Below are 14840 nucleotides of genomic sequence, written 5' to 3'. Positions count from 1 at the left end.
TGTAGAGTATGAGTTGAGTGTAGAGAAGCTTGATGGGGGTTAAATAGAAGGGCAAGGACATGGAAGATGCAATATAATAGGGGAAAATGTAAAGTTAGCCATTTCATAAACTGGAATATCTTTTAAAGAAAGAGAGGTTGCAAAGTACTGGTGTTTAGAAGATCTGTGTGTCCTTGCAATAAAGTTAGAAAGTAAATATAGCAAACAATTATTAAGCAACTATTATGCTGACCTTCACTATGTGTACAAGAGTAGAGGTATTGTGCTTGATTTATGTAGGGCCTTATGAGATCACATCTGGAACATTGTCTACAGTTCTGGCTTCTCCATCTAGATATGAATAGATTTGGGATAGAGGGAATGCATAAAGATGCACCAGATTGATTATTAGAATAGTTGGTATTTCATGAGAGGGGAGCTTCAGTAGATTGGCTTGGCATTCCTAAATTTAGAAGAATGAGAAACATGCAACATTTTTGTGAAGTTGACAGGATAGATGGAGGAATTATTGTTTCTTAACTGGGATGCCAAAAAAAAGGCCAGTCAGAACAGAGATGAGAAGAAATGCCTATTTATTTGTTTGTTTGTTTATTTATCTCCTCCCCCCCCTCCCTCCCCCCTCCTGGTGTCGAGGTCTAAACCTTTGACACCATTGTCCCACCAATTAGGGGGTGTGCTGAAGACACCCATTTTCAATCCTCTATCCTAACCGTCAATAGTTCTTTTTCTACTCAGTACAGAGCTCCCATATAATGTTTTTAAACCCTTCATTTATTCATCTTAATCCTTAATATTCATATAAACAATATGCAATTCTTGATTATATAATCAATTCTATGATAACAATTGTTCTTAATACTTATTTTTCAATGTTTTAAAATATATATAAATGAACAGCAGAGAGAAAGAGAAAAAAATTATCTTATCTATATCTTATTTACCTTTTTACTCTAAATATCCCCACCACCTTTTTAAAATTTTAAACTTTAAACCTTAAACTACAATATTACTCTACAAAACTCTTAACTGTTTATAAATCTTAATTAATAACATCTTATAAACTTTATAATATCACATAACAAACTATAATCTTAAACTACACACATAATATACTCATTTTTTTGTCCATATTTGTACTTCCCGTCATCCAGTGTCTAAATTAATTTTGCTTATTAGAAGAAATTTGTTCACAAAGAACATGCTGACAATTTGGGATTGTCGAGATGACTACATTGTTCCCATTGCTGAGTACATTCAAAACAGAGATTTATAGATTATCATTTCTAAAAGTAATTCAGGGAAAAGGAATTAGAGGAGAATACTGCTGAGGTCATTAAAAGCAGGAATTAGCTAACGACCCTTTTGAGCATGTAAGGCTATGATCTTGAGTGTCCTTAAGTTAAAGATCAGCCATTGTCTTATTGAATCCTGGATCAAAAACAAGGGGCCATATGGCTTACTCCTGGTTCTCTTCCTTATATTTGACTTTTTAAATTTTTCATTACACCAAGCAACAAAATTGCTGAGCCCAAAAATAAATGTTAATGTATGTTTTTCCTTACAAATTTTCTTTCGTCCATAGCCAAACAAGATTTCCATATTGGCTTTTTTACTTACCTCCCTTGAGGTCTGAATGGATATTTTGTTAAAATGAATCACAAGGGGAGAACGAAATTGACTTGTCAAGCTCTCCTTTTCAAAATCAGAATTAAATTAGCGCAGAATCATCGACTAAATTATTGGGGTCTGATGATGCAAATTATTCTTCAGGTCATGCACGAGGTCAAAATGCAGCATCTATATAGTTAGTCTCAATTTTCGCAGAAATGTGGTCATGCATTAGGATGGCCTCAGTCCTTAAAACACTCTTTCCATTGTCTCCTTATCTGTGTCAGTGGTTTCTGATTTATGTCCCAAATAGGCATTGCGCATTGCATTGCAACATCATCACAATCATTTGCATCTGATTCCCATCCCATGAACATTTATTGAATCACACAGGCGAGAAGAGATCGAGTGCATCAAACTGTGAAGGAAAATAGCAATTTTATGACCTAAAGGAAACAAAAAATTGAGGCAGATGAAATGATCATTGTGAGGAGTGGAAGGGTATAACAAGGTTATTATTTAGTGCATTGCATTACATTTAGTTTTCATACTTTGGAGAAAAGGGATGCTAAATGCAAAGATTTAATTACAACATCCATTATATTTTAAATAATTTTAGATTGATGTGGAGAATTCTGTACTTACAGAATTGTGGGTTGGTTGTAATGTGAAATAGAGCTTTCCCAACAGCCAACCATTAGTGTTGGCTGGCACAAGGTTATGGATTCTTTTGGGTGATTTGGAAATCTTGTTTCAATTGCTTTTGTGAATCCTCTTTCTGCCTGACTAGAAGTGCCAAAGCCCGTTAGCCCAGTACGTCCTCGTGATTGGGAGAAAACCTGAAGAATTGCAGGGGTTGGGGGTGGGGGAGCGGGGGAACTTGGAGAAGTCATGAAAGGAAATGTCCTGCAGAAATTAAACAGAGTTCTATTTTTTGTTGAGGGGGAGATACTCAGTTCTTGAAGTCCATTGTCTTTATTGGAGCAACTCACCTATTGCCTCAGATTACTGGGTGAAATCCATTCTATGTGTTTTTATTAAAATCTCCACATTTTCTATTATTGGCTCAATTAAATAACACTAACCAGGGAATGGAGTAGGATGATTGATTTACCGATCTTAATCCACCTAGTACATTTAGAATTTTTTTTTAAGTGGGAAGGATAAGAAATTCCAAGGTTAATATTCAATTTATTGACTATCATCAGTAATTATAACATATATTTCTGGATTCATACACATTGAGGAAGTCTTGCCAGGACATAATGCTTATTAAAATTATGACTAGACATAAATCATTTGAGTAATGATTGTAATCATTGTCTGTTGCAGGTTTCCGAACAGAACTGCAGATTTAGTAAAGTTATTACAACCCATTTAGCATCTAAAAACAAATCTGGTGTCATAAGATAATGATGCTTTCATTCAGATTGCTTTTCAGGGATTTGTTGAGGCCACAACATGTAATTTTAAAAAGCAAAACCATGTTATCGCAGTTGAAACTGAATCCAAATAGGATTTCTTTCTTTTTGAAAAAGTGCGTAATTTTCAAAATGACAGCAATTCTCCATTCATTGCACCATCTGTCCCTCTCGCAACATTTTTGAATAGTTTTCTCGACGCAGGCCTGAAGATCACCTGAGCATCATAAAATTAGTTGAATGCTGTCAGTGGAACACATTGAGAACACAGCTGCTCTCCTGCTGCCTGATTTAATGAGGTTCCTGAAGTAAGTGGACAAGTGTTCATTCTCTTGGTAACCATAGAAACAGATTATGGAGATTTGAGCAGGTGTCAGCCATCTTTCAATCACAGTGAATCCGCTTTTGGTTCATCATCTGGAGGAGGCATTGTCCAAAACATTGCAAACTTACTCTTATTCATGATTTACTGTTCAATTCACCTAAGTTAGAATTAGAGTTAAAGCTGGAGATATTTTTTGCTTCCTGCCTTTGAGAGTAACGATCTTCAATGTGGAAGACACCGGTGACATGCCAGAGATCCGAGGGAGTCGGGGGGTGGGGGAGTAGGAGTGAATGTAGTTGCTATTACTAAGGAGAAGGTGCTTGGACAGCTAAAGGAGCTGAAGATGGATCGGATAGACTACACCCAGAGTCCTGAAATAGGTAGTTGAAGAGATTGTGAACACTAGTGTTTCAGAAATCACTAGTCAGGTATAGTTCCAGAGGACAGGAAAATTGTAACTTTTACTCCAATGGAGACTCCCTACATCCTCAACACTACCTGCTATCTTCATATCATCCACAAACTTGGCCACAAGGTCCTTCATCTAAATTGCATGAGGGTGTCGTGAGCAGACCGAAAAGGAGAGTCGGTGGATATTGCTATTTGGATTTTCAAAAGACCTTCGATAAGGTGCAGCACATGAAGCTTCTGAACAAGATAGGAGCCCATGGTGTTACGGGAAAGGTGGAAGATTGGCTGACTGGCAGAAGGCAAAGAATGGGAATAAAAGGGATCTTTTCTGCCTGGCTGCCAGTGACTGGGGCGGCGTAGGGTTCGCTACTTTTCACGCTGTGGCAAACAATTTGGATGAAGGAATTGATGACTTTGTGGCCAAGTTTGTGGATGATATGAAGGTGGGTGGAGGTGTGGGTAGTGTTGAGGAAGTAGTGAGTCTGCAGAATATCTTGGATAGGTTAAGATGATGGGTAATGACGTAACAGATGGAATCCAGCACAGTGAAATATGGTTATGTACTTTGGTTGAAAGAATAAAGAAGTCGATCATTTTCTAAATGGGAAGAAAATTCAGAAAGTGGAGGTCCAAAGGACTTGTGAGTCATAATGCAGGATTCTCCGAAGGTTAACTTGCAGGTTGAGTCAATAGTGGGGAAGGCCAATGCAATATTAGCATTCATTTCAAGAGGACTCAAATATGAAGTCAAAGATGTAATGCTGAGGCTTTACAAACCACTGGTGAGACCATGTCTGGAGCACTTCAAGTAGTTTTGGGCCCTGTATCTAAGGAAGGATGTGCTGGTGTTGGAGAGGGTCCAAAGGAGATTTATGAGAATGATCCCAGGGATGTAAAGGTTAACATGAGAGCATTTGATGGCTCTGGGCCTCTAATCGCTGAAGATTAGAAAGATGAAAGGGCTAGAATGGATGTGGAGAAGAGGTTTCCAGTAGAAGGAAAATCTAGAACCAGAGAGCACAGCCTCTGTTCTTTTAGGTGGAGAAATTTCTTCCATCACAAGGTTGTGAATCCACGGAAATTGTTGCTGTGGAAGTTGTCAATGGTATGTTTAAAGCCAAGGTTGATAGGTTCTTGATTAGTCAGGGCATCAAAAGTTACGGGGAGAAGGGGTTGAAAGGAAAAATGGCAGAGCAGATTCGATGGGTTGAATGGCCTCATTCTGCTCTGAAGTGGTTTTCAATGCTTTTAAATGAAATCAAAGAGCAAAGAATGGGTACATTCAAATTCTAGCAACAGAAAAAGTAATGAAATTATCCATGTAAGCTTTCATCATCTAAAGCGAAGGATTTTCTGCTTTACAACAGTATGTTTCTAAAACTTCATGTTTCAATGGGATACCCATTGGACCCACTAATACAAATACCCTTTCTATTAGTGAACTGTGGCTTTATTTTTTAATAGGATTTTTGTTCTTCTTCAGATGCGTCTGGATTCATGATTTATCGGGGTGGAGTGCTGCCGGCTCAATTACATATGCTGAATTACTGTTATTTCAATCCCTTTGGTCTTATTAATATTTATAAAATTAACCAAACTATTATAATTGGGCTATAATATTCACAGAAATGCTTAACAATCATCTGTGAAGGCATGCATTTTGATGAGAAAATTGTAGAAAATCAAGAGCATTAAAATTAAACATTTCCAGGAGGAAATATTCCATGTTGCATTTCATAATCACACATGCATAAATCATAGATTTATTTTGACCTTAAATGTGAGTATTCTACCTTGTTTGAATGCAGACTTCATTAATTTGAGCCATTTAAATATGAGCTTCAAAATGATTTGTAGATTCCTTTTCTTACTGATGACCTTGGTAAATATCAAAGGTTTAAAAATGTGTCCAACATTCATTATTTCTCTGTAATCAGGATGATAAGATAAGGGTGGGATGGAGCATAGCTCTTTACAAAATATATTTTCCTCTGAGACAATTAGCATTTATAAGTTCAAAAGTGCAATAGTTTATTGAATAGAGTCAATGCATCTATAATCAAATTGTAGGCATGGTATTAAAAACATTTTTTTAAAATGATCTAAAGTGCATTGAACTTGGAAGATTATTAGAAATGAGTTCACAATAAGACCCATTTCCACAGCAACACTGACACATCGTGACGTACTGCTCGTGCCCGCTCTGATATTGTAATGAACCACACTGGATTCTGTAAGGGTGGGAGAAAATGCACAATCTGGTGTTTTCAGAATTCTGTTTAGAACTACTAAACAGATAGCATATTTGGAAAGGTAGATGAAATACTAAAAACAACTGATTCATAAATTACATCGGAAAAGTGAGCATAGGCCAGGGCATTACTTGGGTAAATGTTTCATCTCACCCATGTGTCATCCAACTGATCCTCAATATGGCAAATCTGGACACATACATGCATCACACCGACATTTCTGTTGGATGAACACAGATTTGGAAGATCAAACAAAGGAAATATGTAACAAACTAAATCCTGAAGGTTATTTATATAAATAATAACTGTACGTGTTGGCAAATACTGAGGTGATATCAACATCCCAGACTCTGAATCGAGTCGAGAAGCTCTGGGGGAATATTCTTTCATCAAGCAGAATTTAAAAAAACTTCTGTGAATGTAGCTGGGAGGAGTGATTAGAAATACTATTGTGGACAAAATGAGTGCTCTCAAACTTTATAAAAAGATGTGAATGTAATGACTTGGACTCAGTATTTCTCTCTTTAATCCTGTTCTCTGTCAAATATCTAAACAGTTTCCTCCAAAGATTGCTGACACTAACCAGCTAGGTCAGTTTGTCCCACATGTTAAAGATGGGAAATGACTAAATCTAAACATCTCCAAGTGTGTTTTTCTGCATTGTAAAAATGAAGACGCTGTTTACATCCGGTACCGCACGGATGGCAGTCTCTTCAATCTGAGGCGCCTGCAAGCTCACACCAAGACACAAGAGAAACTTGTCCGTGAACTACTCTTTGCAGACGATGCCGCTTTAGTTGCCCATTCAGACCCAGCTCTTCAGCGCTTAACGTCCTGTTTTGCGGAAACTGCCAAAATGTTTGGCCTGGAAGTCAGCCTGAAGAATACTGAGGTCCTCCATCAGCCAGCTCCCCACCATGACTACCAGCCCCCCCACATCTCCATCGGGCACACAAAACTCAAAACGGTCAACCAGTTTACCTATCTCGGCTGCACTATTTCATCAGATGCAAGGATCGACAACGAGATAGGCAACAGACTCGCCAAGGAAAATAGCGCTTTTGGAAGACTACACAAAAGAGTCTGGAAAAACAACCAACTGAAAAACCTCACAAAGATAAGCGTATACAGAGCCGTTGTCATACCCACACTCCTGTTCGGCTCCAAATCATGGGTCCTCTACCGGCATCACCTACGGCTCCTAGAACGCTTCCACCAGTGTTGTCTCCGCTCCATCCTCAACATTCATTGGAGCGACTTCATCCCTAACATCGAAGTACTTGAGATGGCAGAGGCCGACAGCATCGAATCCACGCTGCTGAAGATCCAACTGCGCTGGGTAGGTCACGTCTCCAGAATGGAGGACCATCGCCTTCCCAAGATCGTGTTCTATGGCGAGCTCTCCACTGGCCACCGTGACAGAGGTGCACCAAAGAAGAGGTACAAGGACTGCCTAAAGAAATCTCTTGTGCCTGCCACATTGACCACCGCCAGTGGGCTGATATCGCCTCAAACCGTGCATCTCGGCGCCTCACAGTTTGGCGGGCAGCAACCTCCTTTGAAGAAGACCGCAGAGCCCACCTCACTGACAAAAGACAAAGGAGGAAAAACCCAACACCCAACCCCAACCCACCAATTTTCCCCTGCAGCCGCTGCAACCATGTCTGTCTGTCCCGCATCGGACTTGTCAGCCACAAACGAGCCTGCAGCTGATGTGGACATTTTACTCCCTCCATAAATCTTCGTCTGCGAAGCCAAGCCAAAGAAAGAAACATTATATAACTTGAATTATATTTATTGGAATGACAGTTCTATGCTATCCAAAATAGTGGTAGAAAGCACATTGGAATTTTTTTTGAATATAGCAAATATGTAGAAATGTTCCTCAGACAAGTTTATTTGAGATTTTCTTTTATTTCCAGAATCTCTTGTTAGTAGCACAGTAAGAGGACCTGATCAACCTCAGGGCTATATGCTCAGCCCATTCCTGTTCAAGCTACTGAGCCATAACTATATCGCCAGATCCAACTCCAACAGTATCATCAAGTTTGCAGATGACACAACACTAGTTGGCTTCATCAGCAACAACGAGGAGTCGCGCTGCAGAGAAGGGGTGGAAAATCTCATGAAATGGTGCAAGAGTAACAACCTGAGTCTCAATGTTGGCGACAAAAGAGATGATCGAGGACTTCAGGAGGACCAGGAATGACCACCCTCCATTGCACATCAACAATTCTTTAGTGGAGAGCACGAAGTTCCTTGGAGTTCACTCAATATCTCCTCATTTGTCAGGAAGGTGCAACAGTGACTGCACTTTCTGAGAAGACTGAAGTGGCGGAGGCTACCAGCTACCAACGTATCAACCTTCTATTGAGAGCCCCTGGCCACAGTGTGGTATGGTTGCTGCAGAGAAATGGATCGGAGGTCAATCCACATGACCATAAGAGTGGCAGAGAGTATCTCTGGAGTCTCCATCCCCCCCCCCCCACCCAAAGGCATAATCTACTGGGATCATTGTCTGAAGAGGGCATTAAAATCATTGCGGACCCCTTCCACCCTGCACACAATATCGTTCGGCTGCTCTTGTCAGATTTCCGATTTATTGTCAGACTACATACATGACATCACATAAAACCCTGAGATTCTTCTTCCTACAGAATTACCACTAATTTGTAGTGCAAAAAAGTACTGTACACAGTATATACATGTAAATGAACAAAGAACTGTAAACAGTTAATAAATGTAAACAAACTAAATATGCAATACAGGGAGAATGAAAAGAAAAATCAATAAAGTGCACAAATAAGAGTCCTTACAAGAGTCTCAGATTGATTTTATCGTTGAGGAGTAGCAGCTGTTCCTGAACCTGGTGGTGCGAGTCTTGTAGCACCTACACCTCTTCCCTGGATGGCAGCAGCGAGAACAGAATGTGTGGTGACATTGAGTGAAAGGTTATTGAAGGTGCATCATTCAGTCAAGTTTTCAACCCTTCTCCTGTATACTAACTTATTCCCTTTGTTTATATAATCCACTACTGTGATATCATCAGCTAATTTGTAAATGCTGTTATTGTGGTCTAGAACCACACAGTCATAGGTGTAAAGTGAGTAGAACAGGGGGCTAAGAACAACCCTGTGGTCCTCCAGTACTGATGGAGATTGTGGTGGAGGTCCAGTGGGGTATTAACTCCCAAGTCTTGGAATTTGATGATCAGTTTTGAGAGGATGATGGTGTTAAAGCCAAACTGTAGTCAATAAAAGGGCATTCTGATGTTTGCAACTTTGCTGTCCAGGTATTATAGGGCTTTGTGTAGAGCCAGTGAGATGGCATCCTCCATATAGCTGTTACTATAATAAGGGAACTGGAATGTATCCATGTCACCGCTCAGACAGGAGTTGATAAGCTTCATCACCAGCCTTTCAAAAGACTTCATCAGGGAAGAGATACAGGAGGATCAGAGCCAGTACCACCAGGCTGAGGAACAGCTTCTTCCCACAGGCAGTGAGAGTGCTGAATGACCAAAGGAACTGCTCACACTAACCATATGAGGCTCTCATAGTTACATTTATTTATTTATTTGTATAAATGAAATAAAGGTCCTGAACATATATATTGTTTGTCTGAATATGAGTTATGTCTGGTTGTATGTCTGTGTGTTTTGAATCAAGGACATTTTTTTTCATCAGGATATTTAAGAATTCTTATAGCTGTGTAGTGCTTCATAATGTCCATTACTTATTACTTCAAGTATATCCAAATGACTTTGCTATATTTTATTTCCATAAGATTAAACCAAAAACATGAATTTTGGTGGCTCTCAGTAACAGAAAAAGAGAGTAAAAAGGTGACAGAGGTTTCCATTGATGCACCTACAAACCAGCTAAACTTTGACAAACAGGATTAACCTGTTGAATGGTGCCCTTGTGATCTTCTTCCTCTTCAAAGCCTGGCAGCTATCCAGCAGATGGAGAACTTCATATACAAGTCAAATCCAAAGTCACTGGAATTTTGCAATGTCAGTGGCCCAGTAAATTATTGGCCTCATTGCTCTTTCAAATCTTTTCTTTCAAATGCTTTTTTGGGGGGAACAATAGAAATAATCTTAAAATTGGGAAGAGTGTCTTGATCTAATTTTATGATGAATTTTACGGCTAGTTATATAACTGGACTTTTGACGCTGTAGACAAGAAATAAATCTAGTTCTATTAACTGCTCATGTAATGTTTTACAATTATGATTTTTAGCAGGGCAAGATTTGAAAGTATCCTGATGTACCCCAACCAGAAGCTGTGATGGATCAGGAAATATGCAGAATACCGAAGACTAGGTCTGTGGCATTTAAATTGGGTTTTCAGTGTCATTATTAATATGAAAACACAATATCAGACTAAGCTGGATATTCAGCAGCTGTGGTATAGCTACCATAACTTTCTGTAAGACAAAACCAAATAGTTACAGGGACTGTGAAGCTTCACTTCTGGATGAGTGCAATGCCTTCTACAATCACTTCAAAAGGGAAGATAACAAAGCATTCCCATAAGGTCTGAGGTAAACACCTGTTTTAAAAGTACATCTATCATTCACAACATTATTTATTCTTTGCAGAGCAATGTGACCTGCCTCATCGTATTGGCCACTTGCACATGTCCATCATGATGAAGTGCTTTGACAGGCTTGTTATGGTGCAATCAACTCTGCCTCAGGGAGTCCCTGAACCCACTTCAATTCACCTCCTGCTGCAACAGGTCAGCAATTGATGTCATGCTGGCTCTCCACTTTGCATTGGATCATTTTCACCACAGGAACACCTCTGTCTTGACTGATGAGACTTAATTTCCAATCCACGCAACATCCTGGTATATCTCCTCTGCATCCTCTGAATAGCTTTCACGTCCTTGCTGTAATGAGGTGACCAGATGGTACACAATATTCTAAAGTGTGGTCTCACCAGAGATTTGTAGAGCTGCAACTTGACCTCTCGACTCTTGAATTCAATCCCCCGACTAATGAAGCCCTGCATCCTATAGGCCGTCTTAATTATCCTATCAACCTGTGTGGCAACCTTGAGAGATTTATGGATTTGAATCCCAAGATCCTTATTTTCCTCTAAAGTGTAAGGATACAACCATTAACCCTGTACTTAACTTTCTGGTTTGACATTCTAAAATACATCACCTCACACTTACCTGGATTCAACTCCATTTACTGCTATGTCCCCGAACTCTTCATCCTGTCTATATCCTTTTGTAACCTACACAACCTTCAACACTATCCACAACTATTCCAACCTTTGTATCATTTGCAAATTACTGGCCCATCCTTCCACTTCTTCATCTAGGTCATGAACAAAATCACCAAGAACAGGGGTCCCAGATTAGATCCCTGCGGAACTCCACTAGACACTGATCTCCAGGAAGAATATTTTCCGTCCACTACTACTCTCTGGTTTCTACAGGCAAGCCAATTCTGAATCCACAATGCCAATGTTTCATAGATCCCATGCCGCAGAACATTCAGAACAAGTGTCTCATGGGGGACCTTGTCAAGTGCTTTATTAAAATCCATATACACCACATCGACTGCCCTCCCTTCATCAATTTCTTTTATTACCTCCTCAAAAAACTCAATCATGTGGTGTGACCTTCCCCTCACAAAGCCATGCTGACCATAATTCTCCAAATGCTCATAAATTCTGTCCTTAAGAATCCTCTTCAATAGTTTTCACACCACTGATGCAAGACTCTCATTCCCAGGATTCTCATTATTGCAAATTTTCCCCTGCAGTCGTGTCTGCCTGTCCCGCATCGGACTCGTCAGCCACAAACGAGCCTTCAGCTGATGTGGACATTTACCCCCTCCATAAATCTTCGTCCGCGAAGCCAAGCCAAAGAACTCTGAGAGAAGGCCTGTATCTCATCCGGCCCTGGGGACTTATCAGTATTAACGTTTTTTTTAAAGAAGATCCAGCACTTCCTCGTTCCTAATCTCAGCATGGTCATACTTTTGAGAGTATTGCTAAAATTCTTTGGAATTTCTTTACTGTTACATATTTGAATAGCTTTGTGTGGAGTATTAATGTCAGTTCCTACCTCAAGCTTTAAAGACATTAGTCAGGATGTAATTTGGTCTAGCACCTTTGTTCTTGGCTCAGATTTCTTCCTTGGTGATGGGAGGTTGACGAGAAATTACTTCATGGGATCAAGGAACAGGTTGAATCTATCGTGGTTGATTCTTGGTTTCCAACTAACTGAAAGTGCACTTTTCGGGCTTGAATGCTTCACTTCTCTTTAGAGGCATAGAGCCACCTTGAGGTTAAAGGGTGTGTAAGCCTGTGAGTAAATATGTAAATAAGTCACATGTGCTTATGATGATGTAATCTTACTTGTGATCCGAGCACAGATGGTAGTTGTTAGTCTTCATGAAGTGTTACCACATGTTCTCTGAAATTGTTGATGTCTCCTAGAGTTTATCTAATACATTAATCATCAGCTTAATGAAGTTGTGTGCAGACATCACTCAATATGCTACAACTGATGACAAGAATCGTCAAAAAGTGCACACATATTGGGGTCAGAATGAAAGGCATTCTGTGAAGAAGATCTTTGAGGAATTTGCAGATGGTCACTCATTGAAGGAACTGAACACAGAAACCATAAATACTGCAGCAAAGAGAAAATGGTTAGCAGTCGATGTTTCTGATGACTGTTGGTACAGAGTGAGTCAGTGAATTCACGCCTAGCATCCAAGCAGCAGCAATTAAATAAACAGTGGTTGTCAATGGTACAGTGAGAATCAGAGAGGCACTGGTAAACCAGGGAAAGCATTGGAAATTAATCAAGACAAAATTGCAGCACAAGTGCAGACAGAATCTATAGGCAACTTCGGAGGATGTAAGCACGTGCAGAGAAAACAGAAAAAATTTTCACTACAAATCATATTTTAGAAATGGAGGATCACTGATAACATGTAGGAACACCAGCTACAGAAAAATCAAAAATAATGTAATTGGCTCTGAGTACAATCTTAACCTTGCTCATTTGTAGTCGTACAGAAAGCAGCAGATGTTTTGTTCACCAAAACCTGTTTCTGTGGTGGTCTTCTGTTCTATGGGTTGTAAAGGGTGCCAGGTGATCAGGTCACCGTACACTAATTCATAATACAATTTTAGTCTAGTATTCCACATGTAAATACATCCCTTTTGATCATGAATCTGTAGTTGCTGACACAGAAAACATCTGTTCCAACAACTCACATGGTGGTTTAAGGAAATTACATCCTCCGTATACTCCTTCCTGTCAGCTCCACCCTGATCACATCTGACAATTAACAGGCATCTATCTTCTTGGACTAGCAAAGTTACTCTGGCATACTATTCAAATTCCGACTGTCCACAAATTCACTGAACATATTTTGGACATAGAATCTTTTAAAATAGAGTGTAGACTACGATTATGTCCCAGACCAGCAGCAGTAGAAATTCACCAAGTCAGTGTTATTGTTTTCTTTTAAAACAAAACGATATTTATTAATAATGACTAATAATATAATGCAATAGCTAAATCAAACCCAACAATATCCTAGTGTGTGTGTGTGTGTGTGTGTGTGTGTGTGTGTGTGTGTGTGTGTGTGTGTGTGTGTGTGTGTGTGTGTGTGTGTGTGTGTGTGTGTGTGTGTGTGTGTGTGTGTGTGTGTGTGTGTGTGTGTGTGTGTGTGTGTGTGTGTGTGTGTGTGTGTGTGAGTGAGATTCCCAAACCATTACAGCTTAAGCACAATTCTGGAAAGTCATCCAAATTTCAGTCTTAGAAATCCTATGTCAAAACACAGACTCTTAAACTGATGCAAGTAATCATGGAGGTGGGAGAGATTGAGTGATTGGACTGCTAAAAACTCACGAATCCTTGTTGAGTTTCTTACTGAGAAGTGTCCTTGCATAGGGAAAATAAAATGTGTGACTTCCATGATGTTTCCCCAACCCTGGTCAATTGAAGTGACCTTTCCTTTGGTCACTGTGTAGTTCAATAATTCCCCTGAGAGGGAAAATCAGCTGAATTATCCATTTCACACACTCCACCTCAGTGTTCCATGAGATGTCTGATGGTGAATAATGAATGTTGTTTCCACCAATGTCCCACTCACATGACTCTTCCATCACCTGTGTCCCTGGATAAAACAAAAAATATTTCTCTTCCTCCAGGGTATTAACTTTGGGTATAGTCTGTACTAGATATTGCCACCCAGTCTCTCCACAGCTGTGAATGGTTGCAGCTGGTCAACACTAGCCCTTAAAGTGATACTCACACTAAATGAAATGGGAGCTCGTAATACTACATAGTGAGGAAAAATACAGAAATTACTTTATCACAACTGAAGGGTCTTGAAACACTAGCTTTGCTCCTTTTTCCACAGGCACTGCCTGTTCAGCAGAGTGTTCCAGCATTTTTGTTTTAATTTTATTTCAGATTTCCTGCATCTGTATATTTTCAATTTTCAATTAACATCTCATGGATTTGAGCCTCAATTTTTGCCATTATATAGAACAAATTAAACATTTTTTAAAAACATAGCTTTTTGTGATCTGCCTGTTGCCTGATACTTGGTAGATGGTATACTTTATTGCTCCTTGCTGGTAAGGGAAGAGTTCATTCATAATAACCAATTCTGTTTTTTAATTGAATTATTTTTAAGTATTGTACATTATAATTTATCAACATAATATTTTCAAAACCCAGTTTATTTTCTTAATTTAGACATACAGCACAGTAACAGACCCTCTTGGCCCATGAGCCTAGGCTGCTCATATACCCCAATTAACCTACAACTCCC

At 39.5% G+C, this 14840-nt stretch overlaps 1 long non-coding RNA gene across 5 annotated transcripts in view; it reads left to right on the top strand.

The window, feature by feature from the left end:
• Positions 1 to 14840, top strand: part of LOC138744117 (uncharacterized) — a 140284-nt gene that overhangs the window by 35050 nt on the left and 90394 nt on the right. For all 5 annotated transcript variants that reach the window (XR_011345295.1, XR_011345294.1, XR_011345292.1 and 2 more), the window contains exon 3: positions 10262 to 10344. This is a non-coding gene — a long non-coding RNA (uncharacterized lncRNA). The remainder of the gene's footprint in view (positions 1 to 10261; positions 10345 to 14840) is intronic.

This window comes from Narcine bancroftii, chromosome 10, assembly GCF_036971445.1.
Source record: "Narcine bancroftii isolate sNarBan1 chromosome 10, sNarBan1.hap1, whole genome shotgun sequence".
In the NCBI taxonomy this organism is placed as follows: domain Eukaryota; kingdom Metazoa; phylum Chordata; class Chondrichthyes; order Torpediniformes; family Narcinidae; genus Narcine; species Narcine bancroftii.
Note: the sequence above shows the minus strand (reverse complement) of the source record. Positions and strands in the feature narration are given on the sequence as shown.